We start from the raw sequence: 13071 nt of genomic DNA, 5'->3' as shown, positions 1-13071 counted from the left end.
CGGTGCAAATCAGATACCTTCATAACGTGGATGGCTGTTCACAGAAAGCATTATGCTGAGGGGTGACCACCGAATAGGACTGGGTCCTGTGCCGTGCATTATATTGGACCTGCCTCTCACTGCAGCCATCTTTTTATTGTATGCAAGGTAAGCACGTAATTCTCCATAACTTCTGTCATCTCCAATGGGATCCTACCACCAGGCATACCTTTACCTTCCCCCCACCATTTCCACTTTCTGCAGGGATCGCTCCCTATCCAACTCCTTTGTCCACTCATCCCTCCCCACTGATCCCCCTCCTGACACTTATCCTTGCAAGCAGAACAAGTGCTACACCTGCCCCTACATCTCCACCCTCATTACCATTCAGGGCTCCAAACAGTCCTTCCAGGTGAGGCAATAACTCACCTGTGAGTATGTTGGAGTCATCTACTGTATCCAGTCCTCCCGATGTGGCCTCCCCTGTATATTGGTGAGACCCGACGCAGACTGGGAGCCCCTACTTTCTGTCTGCCAGTAAAAGCAGGATCTCTCAGTAGCCATCCATTTTGATTCCACTTCCCATTCCAATTCCGACATGTCAGTCCATGGCCTTCTCTAGTATTGCAATGAGGCCACACTCAGGTTTGAGGAGCAACACCATATATTCTGTCTGGGTAGCCTCCAAGTTGATGGCACAAGCATTGATTTCTCAAACTTCCAGTAATGCTCCTCCCCCTTTAACAATCATCATTCCCATTTCCCTCTCACCTTATCTCCTTGCCTGCCTATCACCACCCTCTGGTGCTCCTCCCCCTTTCCTTTCCTCCATGACCTTCTGTCCTCTCCTATCAGATTCCCCCACCTCCAGAACTGTATCTCTTTCATCAATCAACTTCCCAGCTCCTTACTTCACCCCTCTCCCTCTCTCAGTTTCACCTATCACCTTGTGTTTCTTCCTCCCCTCCCCCCACTTTCTTACTCTGACTCCTCAACTTTTTTTCAAGTCCTGATGAAGGGTCTTGGTCTGAAACATTGACTGTACTCTTTTTCCAAACTGTACTTCTGCTGAGTTCCTCCAGCATTTTGTGTGTGTTGCTTGGATTTCCAGCATCTGCAGATTTTCTCTTGTAAATGTGTGCAGGGCATCTCTAATTACACAATGCCGGGGGCTTGTACAAAGCATAACACATACTGCACGTACACCCTTCGGGGAGTTTCAGATTTAAGGGGAATCACGAATATTGAAAGTAATGAATTAAATGAATACACGGGTGGCAGGGGGGAGGAAGTGCTGGCTGATGAAGGAAAAAAAAACACCATTCAACATGAGATAGTTAAGCACACAAAAATTATCTTTGATATCAAGAACGGTTTATCTTGCGTAAATCCACCTTGAATATTTGTGATTATTATTGGCATTACTTTGTTTTTGCCGTATACCATCCAGGAGCATGTAATTAGTGGAGTTAAAATATTAATAATACATTTTATCTGATTTGTTTGTGCCTCACTTCAATTAAATGATATTGGATAATTTAGGCCCAAGAACATTTCCAATCATGTAAAAACGTTTTTTTTTGCCCTTACACACAATAGTACCCAACTGTTCCAATAATGGTCAAAGCTGAAGCCTATATTCCTGTTCAATTATCTGTAAAACAAACAAACAAACAAACACACACACACACACACACACACACACACACACACACACACACACACACACACACATCGGCAGTTATCTATAGTGTAGAGATGAAGAAATAAAAGACTTTAATCTCTCACCAAGGTGTCAAAGGAGAAATCTGCCTTGTTGTAATAATGAGCACATGCTGTCTCAGGCAGTACTTTGTTTAGCCAATTATAACAAACGTCAGGCCAGCTCAATGTAAGTGACTTGATCAAAATATCTTCTTTCATTGATTGATCTGAGCAACCTTCTGTGTCGTTAATTATACTCTTTGACCCACAGTGGTAAAGGCCAGAGATAGAAATCTGTACATAATACGAATATCTCTTCAATCATATAACAAAGATTATTCAGCATAGACTTTGAACTTCATATTTCCTGGTAATATATTTATTTAAAAGTAATCAAAGCATAATGACAAGGCTGATAATTCATTACGAAGTTGAAGAATGGTGTGAACAGCAAGGTGCCCAAAAGCACAACTGTGCAGGGTCTCTGTGCAACTTTGTTCAGTCCCGTACCTAATAAAGAGGCCACTGAGTGTGCAGTATGTTAGTGGTCTTCTGCTGCTGCACACCATCCACTTCAAGGTTTGATGTGTTGTGTATTCTGAGATGCTCTTCTGCATATCACTGTTGTTATGTGTGGATACTTGACCCCTCTCATTAATAAGGCATTTTTGTCTACAAAGCTACAGCTCTCTGGATTTTTTTTTGTTCTTAATACCTTTCCCTGTAAACTCTAGAGACAGTTGTGTGTGGAAATCCCAGGAGATCAGCTTTTTTGAGATACTCAAGCCACCCCATCTAGCACCAGCAATCATTCCACAGTCAAAGTCACTTAGGTTGCATTTCTTCCCCATTTTGATGTTTATTCTGAACCTCTTGACCATGTCTGTTTGCTTTTATGTATTGAGTTACTGCCACATGATTTGCATTAGATATTTGCATAAAGAAGCAGGTGTACAGATGTACCTAATAAAGTGGCCTGCAAGTTACTGACCAGTTGCAGTTGATTATATCTCCTCAGTACAAAGAACTTACATTTCAATACATAACGTTGTGAACCAAGAGGTGGAAGCAAAACAGCATCAGTTCAAATTGTTGTATTGAAAGTATTTGAGGAAGATCTATGGCACAACAATAAATTATATTGGTGAAGAGTGGAATCCACTGGTCAGGAGTAGGGCTTTAGCAACAGGGATAAAGCTAACAGTGTCAATTCTCTCCAGCACACCAGCAATAAAAAGGGAACTTGAAAATGCCAAGATAAATCATCCATTTATTGCAGTTTATTGACTTATTTTAAGTGCAGTAAGCATGAGGAGATATCCACCAATTATGTTAGTAGATTGGCCCAACAGCAATAGAGCAATCTATCGAAGTGATAAACAGAGCCACAGCCTGGTACTGTAACACAGACCATCCATATCAGAGAAGCTAGTTTAAGGCATGGGATCCACCAAGGTTTTGGACTGACTTTCTATACTACAGCAGCCTTTCTTGCCCAGATTAATAAGCAAGGGAAACAGACTGATGGAGTCATAATGCAGAGTTGGAACAGTCTCATTGGTACCCAACACCTTCTCCCTGCAGATAATGGGTCAAAATGGTTCTAATAATTAAACTGCCCATTAGAGTGACACCAGATCCATTGCATACAGTTCAATTCAACACAGATTTATAATATAGAAGCCAGGAGCAGCTCATCATTCCATCAATATATGTGATGCCTGTCACTGCATTGATCATGCACCAGAGCACTCATCAGTCATCCACCTACTTCCCCTCTGAGGAAACATAATAAAGTATATGGTTAGAAATACAGTAATAAAGCACACATGAAAGATTGAACATGTGCATACCAGTGTAATTTGTGTGAATTAGGGTGGAATCAATTAGTTCTAATTCCTAATAGAGAACATAATATCTAATGGAGCATTTTTTGTCCTTTATGATAACTGCCCAACAATCATATAATTCTACTATTGATGATCTGTTGGTGAAAGGCCTTGTATTGGTATGTCAAAATATCTACTTTGGTGACACATTTATTTGACTCAATAATTCTTCAGTGAGGCACTTTGTTGATTTACCAACTATTAGGTTTCTTGTTTATTTGCAGCCATCTTTTGCAATTGATTTGTAAAACATATTTTTCAGCCTGCAGTGAGGCCACTTATATAGCAGAATTGTGTTTTTGTTTAAGCAGAAGCAAAAATCAATCTGGAATTATTGACTGGATTTTTTTCTTCCCTGATCATTCTTTAGGAATCTACTGGAGACCTCAACCAAGAAACATTTAATTATTTTCCTCTTGTCATGCAGTTATGAAAGGATTGGATGGCCTGCCACCATCACCACAACCACATCCTCCTTGGAAAGCATCTTAATATTGGTATCAAGTAATAATGAAACTCTGGCTAATCACAAATTTAGCCCATTTAGCAATGATTGGGATTAACATGCATGATTTGTTACTTGTGGCATTGGAGCAATTTGTGGTATGGAAGGATTTCCATTGAATTTGGGCTTCATTAAAACCAAATATCTGTAAGGAAGTATGGAGTAACTCATGTTGCTACATATTTCCGTGGTAAATTAATGAATTTAGAAACCTAGTAATGTGCTTGTGATCTGCATACGACAGCATACATAGAGATTTCGGGGATATAGTCCTATTCTCCTACTCTCACCTGGATTACCCAGAGCATTTAAAAGTCTTCTTGAATGTAAATGATACATTTATTCCTGTCACTGCAGCATGAAGACCTGGTGAAACATTTGTAGAATTCCACTACACTCTCCTTAATTATGTTTATTTTGTTCAGTTGCAAATATTATTGTCTTGTTACAACTGCGTTGTTATAATCTCATGAGAGGAACACAAAAAAAAAATTGGCACACATATTCCAGAACCTACAAAGAGGAAGTATTCCCAAAGGGCTGCTGGCAGATCATCTCTAAAAAAACTATGTAATGATAATTGCCTGGGGAATTGGCACTAATAACGTGGTTCCGCATTTAGGATCTGTCAGCAAGGCTTTAGTACATTTCACTATCTTTCAGTGTCACACAATAACAATATAACACTGAAGCAATTAATGGCAAACAGCTATAAAAGACGAAAAGCTGCAAAATAAGGGTATAATAGGAAGGAACAGGTGTTTCAAGCAGTGATAATTTAATAAGGACAATGAGCATGTTATGTGGTTATTTCTAAATCACAAAAATTGCATCTTAATATATCTATGAGCTCAATCATGTACATAGTTTCAGGTGGCCCAAAGCCTCAGAGTTCCATGAAATAAAAGACCTATATACAGCATTATTAGAGTTCAGAATCAGGTTTAATATCACTGGCATATGTCGTGAAATTTGTTGTTTTGCGGCAGCAGTACATTGCAATAGGTGATAATTAAATACTATAAATTAAAGTAAGTATGTATATATCAAAAAAGCAATTTAAATTAAGTAGTGCAAAAAGAAAGATTAAAAAAAGGTTGTGTTTATAGTTTCATTGTCTATTAAGAAATCTGATAGCAGAGGAGAAGAAGCTGTTCCCGAAACGTTGAGTGTGTGTTCAGGCTCCTGTGCCTCCTTGATAGTAGAAAGAGAAGAGGGCACGTACTGGGTGATGGGGGTCCTTAATGATGGATGCCACCTTTTTGAGGCATCATTCATTGAAGATGTCCTGGATGCTGAGGGGGCTAGTGCCCATGATGGAGCTGGCTGAGTTTACAATGTTCAGCAGTTTTCTCCAATCCTGTGCCGTGGCCCCTCCACACTGGGCAGTGATGCAGCCTGTTAGAATGCTCTCCATGGTACATCTGTAGAAGTATGCAAGTGTCTTTGGTGACATACCAATTACCCTTAAACTCCTAATGAAACATAACTGCTTCTTTGTAATTGCATCAACATATTGGATCCTTAGAGATATTGGCATTCAAGAACTTGAAACTACTCACCATTTCCACTTCTGATCCCTGACTGAGGACTGATGTGCGTTTCCTCACCTTCCCCTTCCTGAAGTCCACAATCAATCCCTCGGTTGTACTGATGTTGAGCGCAAGGTTGCTGTTGCGACACCACTCAACCAGCTGATCTATCTCACTCCTGTACGCTTTGAGGCTTGTTGATTACAACTGAGGGTATGATTGTGTTGCTGATGATTGTAGCTGGCTCCAGTGAGTTTGTTCCTGGAATCTTAAATGTGGAATCTAATATTAAATAAAAGATTTCAATTTAATTTTGTGCTCTCTCATCTTGCTGCTGATGTGGTTAAGCCTGTGTCTTGTTTCTTTTCTTAATAATGGAAACTTTAAATTCAACAATAATACTGGAAAATTCAGTCCATGAGAACTGCTGCTGATATCAAGATGAGATTAATTTTACTTGTCACATGTACATTGAAACATACAGTGAACTGCGTTATTTGTGTCACTGACCACCACAGCCCGAAGATTTGCTTTTAGGGCAGCCCGCAATGTTGTTATGCATCCAACAGCAACATAGCACGTCCACAGTTTACTAGCTCTGACCCTAGCTGTTTTCCTTTTTGAATGTGGGATGAAACTGGAACAATGGAAGAAAAACCAAACAGTCAGGGGGAGGACATACAAACTCCTTACAGACAGTGATAGGAATTGAACCCCGATCTTCACTGTAAATTGTTACACTAACCACCATGCTACCATAAGGAAGTGTAGCGGTTAGCAAAATGCTTTACAGAAGATTGGGGTTTAAGAAGAAAATTGACATACTGCAATAGACAACAGCTTCCCAATCAGATTTGCATTTCTTTCCAAGGGCATGCCAGCAGTGGTAGGAAACTATTCTGGTTAAGATGTTGTCAAACTGAGAGGAAATGTTAGGGTGACACCTGGCTATCTGTGGTCTTCTGGAGGGGGTTTCAACAGAAAACTCAATTGGAAGAAAAAGAAATAGTGGGGTCCAATGAACCAAGTCTATTGTCCATGGTTTTTCATGGGAGCTTGCAGGAACAGTACCTCTGCTCCTAATATACTTAGACTTACTTGGGAGTTTCTTCATCTCTTCCTATTGAGTACCAACAAGTCTGCCATGGAAACTTATAATGGCTTCACCAGCCAGTTCATGATTGGAACTACTATCAACGTTTTACTGAAGTGTCAATTCTCAATTGCAGAGATACAAATGGATTCCATCTGTTTTACTCAGGCACTTCAAATGTAGCAGATTAACATGAAATTCAGTAGTAACTTGTTTGTTTCTTCAAAGCTTAGATCTAAAGATCTGAGTTTAGTTTATCCATCTGAATTTACTTTCAATTTTCAAATGGCGTATTTTTCAGTTCATGCACTTGTGCTGTCAGTGTGGATTACTGTTACCTCTCAGGCTCTTTTGAATATAATTCGTTTACTTCTGGCTGGAACCCTGCCCAAGTTGTCAACTATTAAGGACCTAAGTATAATTAACTTTGGTGGTTTCAGTTGAATTTCTGTTGATTCAACTCTACAGTATGAAAATTACCCATTATTTTGTTCTGTTATTGAATTGTCAATCTTGCTTGGAGGACATGGGGAATCAAAACATGTAACATGCAAGTCTAAGTTTTGGTGCAATACAGAATGTATTGGCTGCAAAATGTGACACTACAGGTGCTAATAGTATATCAGTATAGATATATTTGTTCCTGGTGCAATTCATGACCATCATGGTAGAGGGAAAAGACCTATGAGGAAATGACAGATGGTATAACACTGATTTAAAGGCAGCATTGCCAGATTATGATCTTCCTCATCCAACAAACACAATGGGCAAAATCATGTCAGTGGTGGCCATTGGTTTTAATCAGAAACCTTTGGTATTCAAATCAAAGTTAAATTCTTTCTTGTGCATTGTAATACATAGACATCTAGGATTTATTGATTGGTGGGGGTGGATTGAGAGCTGAATCTGTCTGTATCCCACTGAGGTCTCCTCCTACTGGAGAAGTGTCACGTTAGTTCCACTGAGCTTTGCATACTACATCAAGGCAAAAATTTTGACCGGTGACTTTTTGAAAATTACTTCGCCATAAATTTTTAGATCATTTTGGCAAATTAAGCAATGAGGGAGATAGAAACATCAAGGCAAATGTGGAAGGTGAGTGGTGGCTGCCTGCTCTTTTCTTCAGTGGGGGATCGCTCTGTTACTGGAGAGGGGAGACTGCCTTTTGATCACTGGTGGGATCGCTCTGCTTCTGGAGAGGGGAGACTACCTTTTGTTCATTGGGCAATTGCTCTGCTGCCAGAGAGGGGAGAATGCCTTTTGATCGCTGGGGGGTCGCTCTCTGATGGAGAGGGAAAGGCCCGCAAATATGCCTGGAGAATTTTACCTAGGTTTTCTGTGTTTTGGATGTGGACTTGGACTATAGTCATTTTTTCCAGTCTTAGAGTTTTTTTTTATATTCTGTGTTTTTTGCCCAATCTTTCTCATTTCTTTGTGTGTGTGGGGAGTGGGGTTATGTTGGGGTGGGGGGGGATCTTTGTGCCTGTCTGTTTTTGTTAGTTGTTTTTCTGCGGTGAGAAGGGATTTGGGGAGTTGATGATTGTGGTGCCTTTCTTTTCTTTCTTGGTTTCACAGCTATCTGAAGAAGAAGAATTTCAGAGTTCTTTGATAATAAACCTTTGAACTTTGTCAGTAATCTCTCCTGCCAGAGAGTTTTGGATTTGTGAGATCAGCAGTATGGATATTGAGCAGTTTGGATTTGTTATCCATGTCAGAGTGACCACGAGCTTCAATATTTCAGACTGGAGCTAGAGTTAGAGATACCTTTATCATATCTGGCATTGGCCTATACTGTGCTATCCCCCAGCAATAAAAGTGGGAGATGCCACAAACATTTTCCATTCAAAAAAAAGGTTGAAAAACAAGTATTTTCTCTTGTCAGTGATGAACAGGTTGAGTCAATAAATTACTTTTATTGCCGATATTCCCATGTACATGGTTAGATTCATTGTATTCACCCTGCTCTCATGACTATACCCCTTCCCCACATGAAACCACCACGGTGGGCTTCACAGCTGAACAGGTGAGAAGACAGCTGGAATGTCTCAACCCAAGCAAGGCTGCAAGACCGGATGGTGTCAGTACCAGGGTGCTCAAAGCCTGTGCCCCTCAGCTATGTGGAGTATTTTGCCATGTATTCAACCTGAGCCTGAGGCTCCGGAGGGTTCCTGTACTGTGGAAGATGTCCTGCCCCGTCCCTGTGCTGAAGATACCGCACCCCAGCGGCCTCAATGACTACAGACCGGTGGCATTGACCTCCCACATCATGAAGACCCTGGAGAGACTTGTTCTGGAGCTGCTCCGGCCTATGGTCAGGCCACACTTAGATCCCCTCCAGTTCGCCTACCAACCCCAACTAGGAGCTGAGAATGCCATCGTCTACCTTCTGAACCATGTCTACACCCACCTGGACAAGCCAGCGCGCACTGTGAGGGTCATGTTTTTTGACTTCTCCAGTGTGTTCAACACCATCCGTCCTGCTCTGCTGGGGGAGAAGCTGACAGTGATGCAGGTGGATGCTTCTCTGGTATCATGGATTCTTGATTACCTGACTGGCAGACCACAGTACGTGTGCTTGCAACACCGTGTGTCGGACAAAGTGATCAGCAGCACTGGGGCTCCACAGGGGACTGTCTTGTCTCCCTTTCTCTTCGCCATTTACACCTCGGACTTCAACTACTGCACAGAGTCTTGTCATCTTCAGAAGTGTTTGGATGACTCTGCTATAGTTGGATGCATCAGCAAGGGAGATGAGGTTGAGTACAGGTCTACGGTAGGAAACTTTGTCACATGGTGTGAGCAGAATTATCTGCAGCTTAATGTGAAAAAGACTAAGGAGCTGGTGGTAGACCTGAGGAGAGCTAAGGTACTGGTGACCCCTGTTTCCATCCAGGGGGTCAGTGTGGACATGGTGGAGGATTACAAATACCTGGGGATACGAATTGACAATAAACTGGACTGGTCAAAGAACACTGAGGCTGTCTACAAGAAGCGTCAGAGCCATCTCTATTTCCTGAGGAGACTGAGGTCCTTTAACATCTGCCGGACAATGCTGAGGATGTTCTATGAATCTGTAGTGGCCAGTGCTATCATGTTTGCTGTTGTGTGCTGGGGCAGCAGGCTGAGGTTGGCAGACACCAACAGAATCAACAAACTCATTCGTAAGGCCAGTGATGTTGTGGGGATGGAACTGGACTCTCTGACGGTGGTGTCTGAAAAGAGGATGCTGTCTAAGTTGCATGCCATCTTGGTCAATGTCTCCCATCCACTACATAATGTACTGGGTGGGCACAGGAGTACATTCAGCCAGAGACTCATTCCTCCGAGATGCAGCACAGAGCGTCATAGGAAGTCATTCCTGCCTGTGGCCACCAAACTTTACAACTCCTCCCTTGGAGGGTCAGACACCCTGAGCTGATAGGCTGATCCTGGACTTATTTCATAATTTACTGGCATAACTTACATATTACTATTTAACTATTTATGGTTCTATTACTACTTACTATTTATGGTGCAACTGTAATGAAAACCAATTTCCCCCGGGATCATTAAAGTATGACTATGTATGCTTGTCACATTGTCAGCACCATATATCAGATTGGAGATCCTGGATAAGCGTTTGGAATTTCATTTCTTTTATGGCCAGCTGGTGTGTCCCATATAAAGTACATCACGCAGGCAACAGCCAATATTCTTTTCGTAGTCATGATGCCTTTGGTACGCAATAACTACCTGTGCCATGTACACTTGAACCTTGACAGCAAATGAGAAGCAGCAACTTCATTAGGCTCTCTCCTGATCATATAGCACAACATGCACATGAATAACGAATGCCTCAGTTGACTCAGGGTCACCCTTGTCCTTGCATCAGCTATGCAGGGGAGCACCTGTGAGGCAAGTATTGATGGAAGAACAAGAGGATAGATTGAAGGAATGTCGACAAGCCCATTCCGGCTTGGCTGCCTACAGCAAATTCAACTGTATTTATTGGGAGACCAGTTTCCAAATGAACATGCTTCCCAACTTGACCACCTTTGGTACAACACCCACTTGACCAATTTGGTAACACAAAATCTAATACTGCATTCCGACGAGGGGGAATGCCATACTAGATCTAGTACTAGGTAATGAACCGGGTCAGGTCACAGATCTCTCAGTGGGTGAGCATCTGAGGGACAGTGGCCACTGCTCCCTGGCCTTTAGCATTATCATGGAAAAGGATAGAATCAGACAGGACAGGAAATTTTTTAATTGAGGAAGGGCAAATTATGAGGCTATAAGGCTAGAACCTTGGGATGATGTTTTTGCAGGGAAATGTACTATGGCCATGTGGTCGATGTTTAGAGATCTCTTGCGGGATGTTAGGGATAAATTTGTTCCGGTGAGGAAGATAAAGAATGGTAGGGTGAAGGAACCATGGGTGACAAGTGAGGTGGAAAATCTAGTCAGGTGGAAGAAGGCAGCATACATGAAGTTTAGGAAGCAAGGATCAGATGGGTCTATTGAGGAATATAGGGAAGCAAGAAAGGAGCTTAAGAAGGGGCTGAGAAGAGCAAGAAGGGGGCATGAGAAGGCCTTGGCGAGTAGGGTAAAGAAAAACCCCAAGGCATTCTTCAATTATATGAAGAACAAAAGGATGAGAGGAGTGAAGGTAGGACCGATTAGAGATAAAGGTGGGAAGATGTGCCTGGAGGCTGTGGAAGTGAGCGAGGTCCTCAATGAATACTTCTCTTCGGTATTCACCAACGAGAGGGAAATTGATGGTGAGGACAATATGAGTGAGGTTGATGTTCTGGAGCATGTTGATATTAAGGGAGAGGAGGTGTTGGAGTTGTTAAAATACATTAGGACGGATAAGTCCCCGGGGCCTGACGGAATATTCCCCAGGCTGCTCCATGAGGCGAGGGAAGAGATTGCTGAGCCTCTGGCTAGGATCTTTATGTCCTCGTTGTCCACGGGAATGGTACTGGAGGATTGGAGGGAGGCAAATGTTGTCCCCTTGTTCAAAAAAGGTAGTAGCAATAGTCCGGGTAATTATAGACCAGTGAGCCTTACGTCTGTGGTGGGAAAGCTGTTGGAAAAGATTCTTAGAGATAGGATCTCTGGGCATTTAGAGAATCATGGTCTGATCTGGGACAGTCAGCATGGCTTTGTGAAGGGCAGATCATATGTAACAAGCCTGATAGAGCTCTTTGAGGAGGTGACCAGGCATATAGATGAGGGTAGTGCAGTGAATGTGATCTACCTGGGTCTTAGTAAGGCAATTGACAAGGTTCCACAAAGTCAGAAGGCATGAGACCCAAGGAAGTTTGGCCAGATGGATTCAGAATTGGCTTGCCTGCAGAAGGCAGAGGGCCATGGTGGAGGGAGTACATTCAGATTGGACGGTTGTGACTAGTGGTGTCCCACAAGGATCTGTTCTTGGACCTCTACTTTTTGTGATTTTTATTAACGACCTGGATACGGGGGTAGAAGGATAGGTTGGCAAGTTTGCGGACGACACAAAGGTTGGTGGTGTTGTAGATAGTGTAGAGGATTATCGAAGATTGCAGAGAGACATTGATAGGAAGCAGAAGTGTGCTTAGAAGTGGCCGATGGAGTTCAACCCGGAGAAGTGTGAGGTGGTACACTTTGGAAGGACAAACTCCAAGGCAGAGTACAAAGTAAATGGTAGGATACTAGAATGGTTGGGGGGTGGGAATCAAATTAAAGAGGCTAGGCGTGAGGAGGTTAGTTCACTACAGGGGGATGGGAACCAGTGCAGAGAGGCAGAGAGGTGTAAAGTGAGGGTAGAAACAAAAAGTACTATGGAGAAAAGTAAAAGCGGCAGGCCGACAAATCCAGGGCAAGCATTAAAAAGGGCCACTTTTCAGCATAATTGTATAAGGGCTAAGAGAGTTGTAAAAGAGCGCCTGAAGGCTTTGTGTGTCAATGCAAGGAGCATTCGTAATAAGGTGGATGAATTGAAAGTGCAGATTGTTATTAATGATTTTGATATAGTTGGGATCACAGAGACATGGCTCCAGGGTGACCAGGGATGGGAGCTCAACGTTCAGGGATATTCAATATTCAGGATGGATAGACATGAAGGAAGGGGAGGTGGGGTGGCGTTGCTGGTCAAAGAAGAGATTAACACAATAGAAAGGAAGGACATAAGCTGGGAAGATGTGGAATCGATATGGGTAGAGCTGCGTAACACTAAGGGGCAGAAGACGCTGGTGGGAGTTGTGTACAGGTCACCTAACAGTAGTAGTGAGGTCGGAGATGGTATTAAACAGGAAACTAGAAATGTGTGCAATAAAGGAACAGCAGTTATAATGGGTGACTTCAATCTACATGTAGATTGGGTGAACCAAATTGGTAAAGGTG

The sequence above is a fragment of the Mobula birostris genome, chromosome 2, assembly GCF_030028105.1.
Source record: "Mobula birostris isolate sMobBir1 chromosome 2, sMobBir1.hap1, whole genome shotgun sequence".
NCBI lineage: Eukaryota > Metazoa > Chordata > Chondrichthyes > Myliobatiformes > Myliobatidae > Mobula > Mobula birostris.
Note: the sequence above shows the minus strand (reverse complement) of the source record.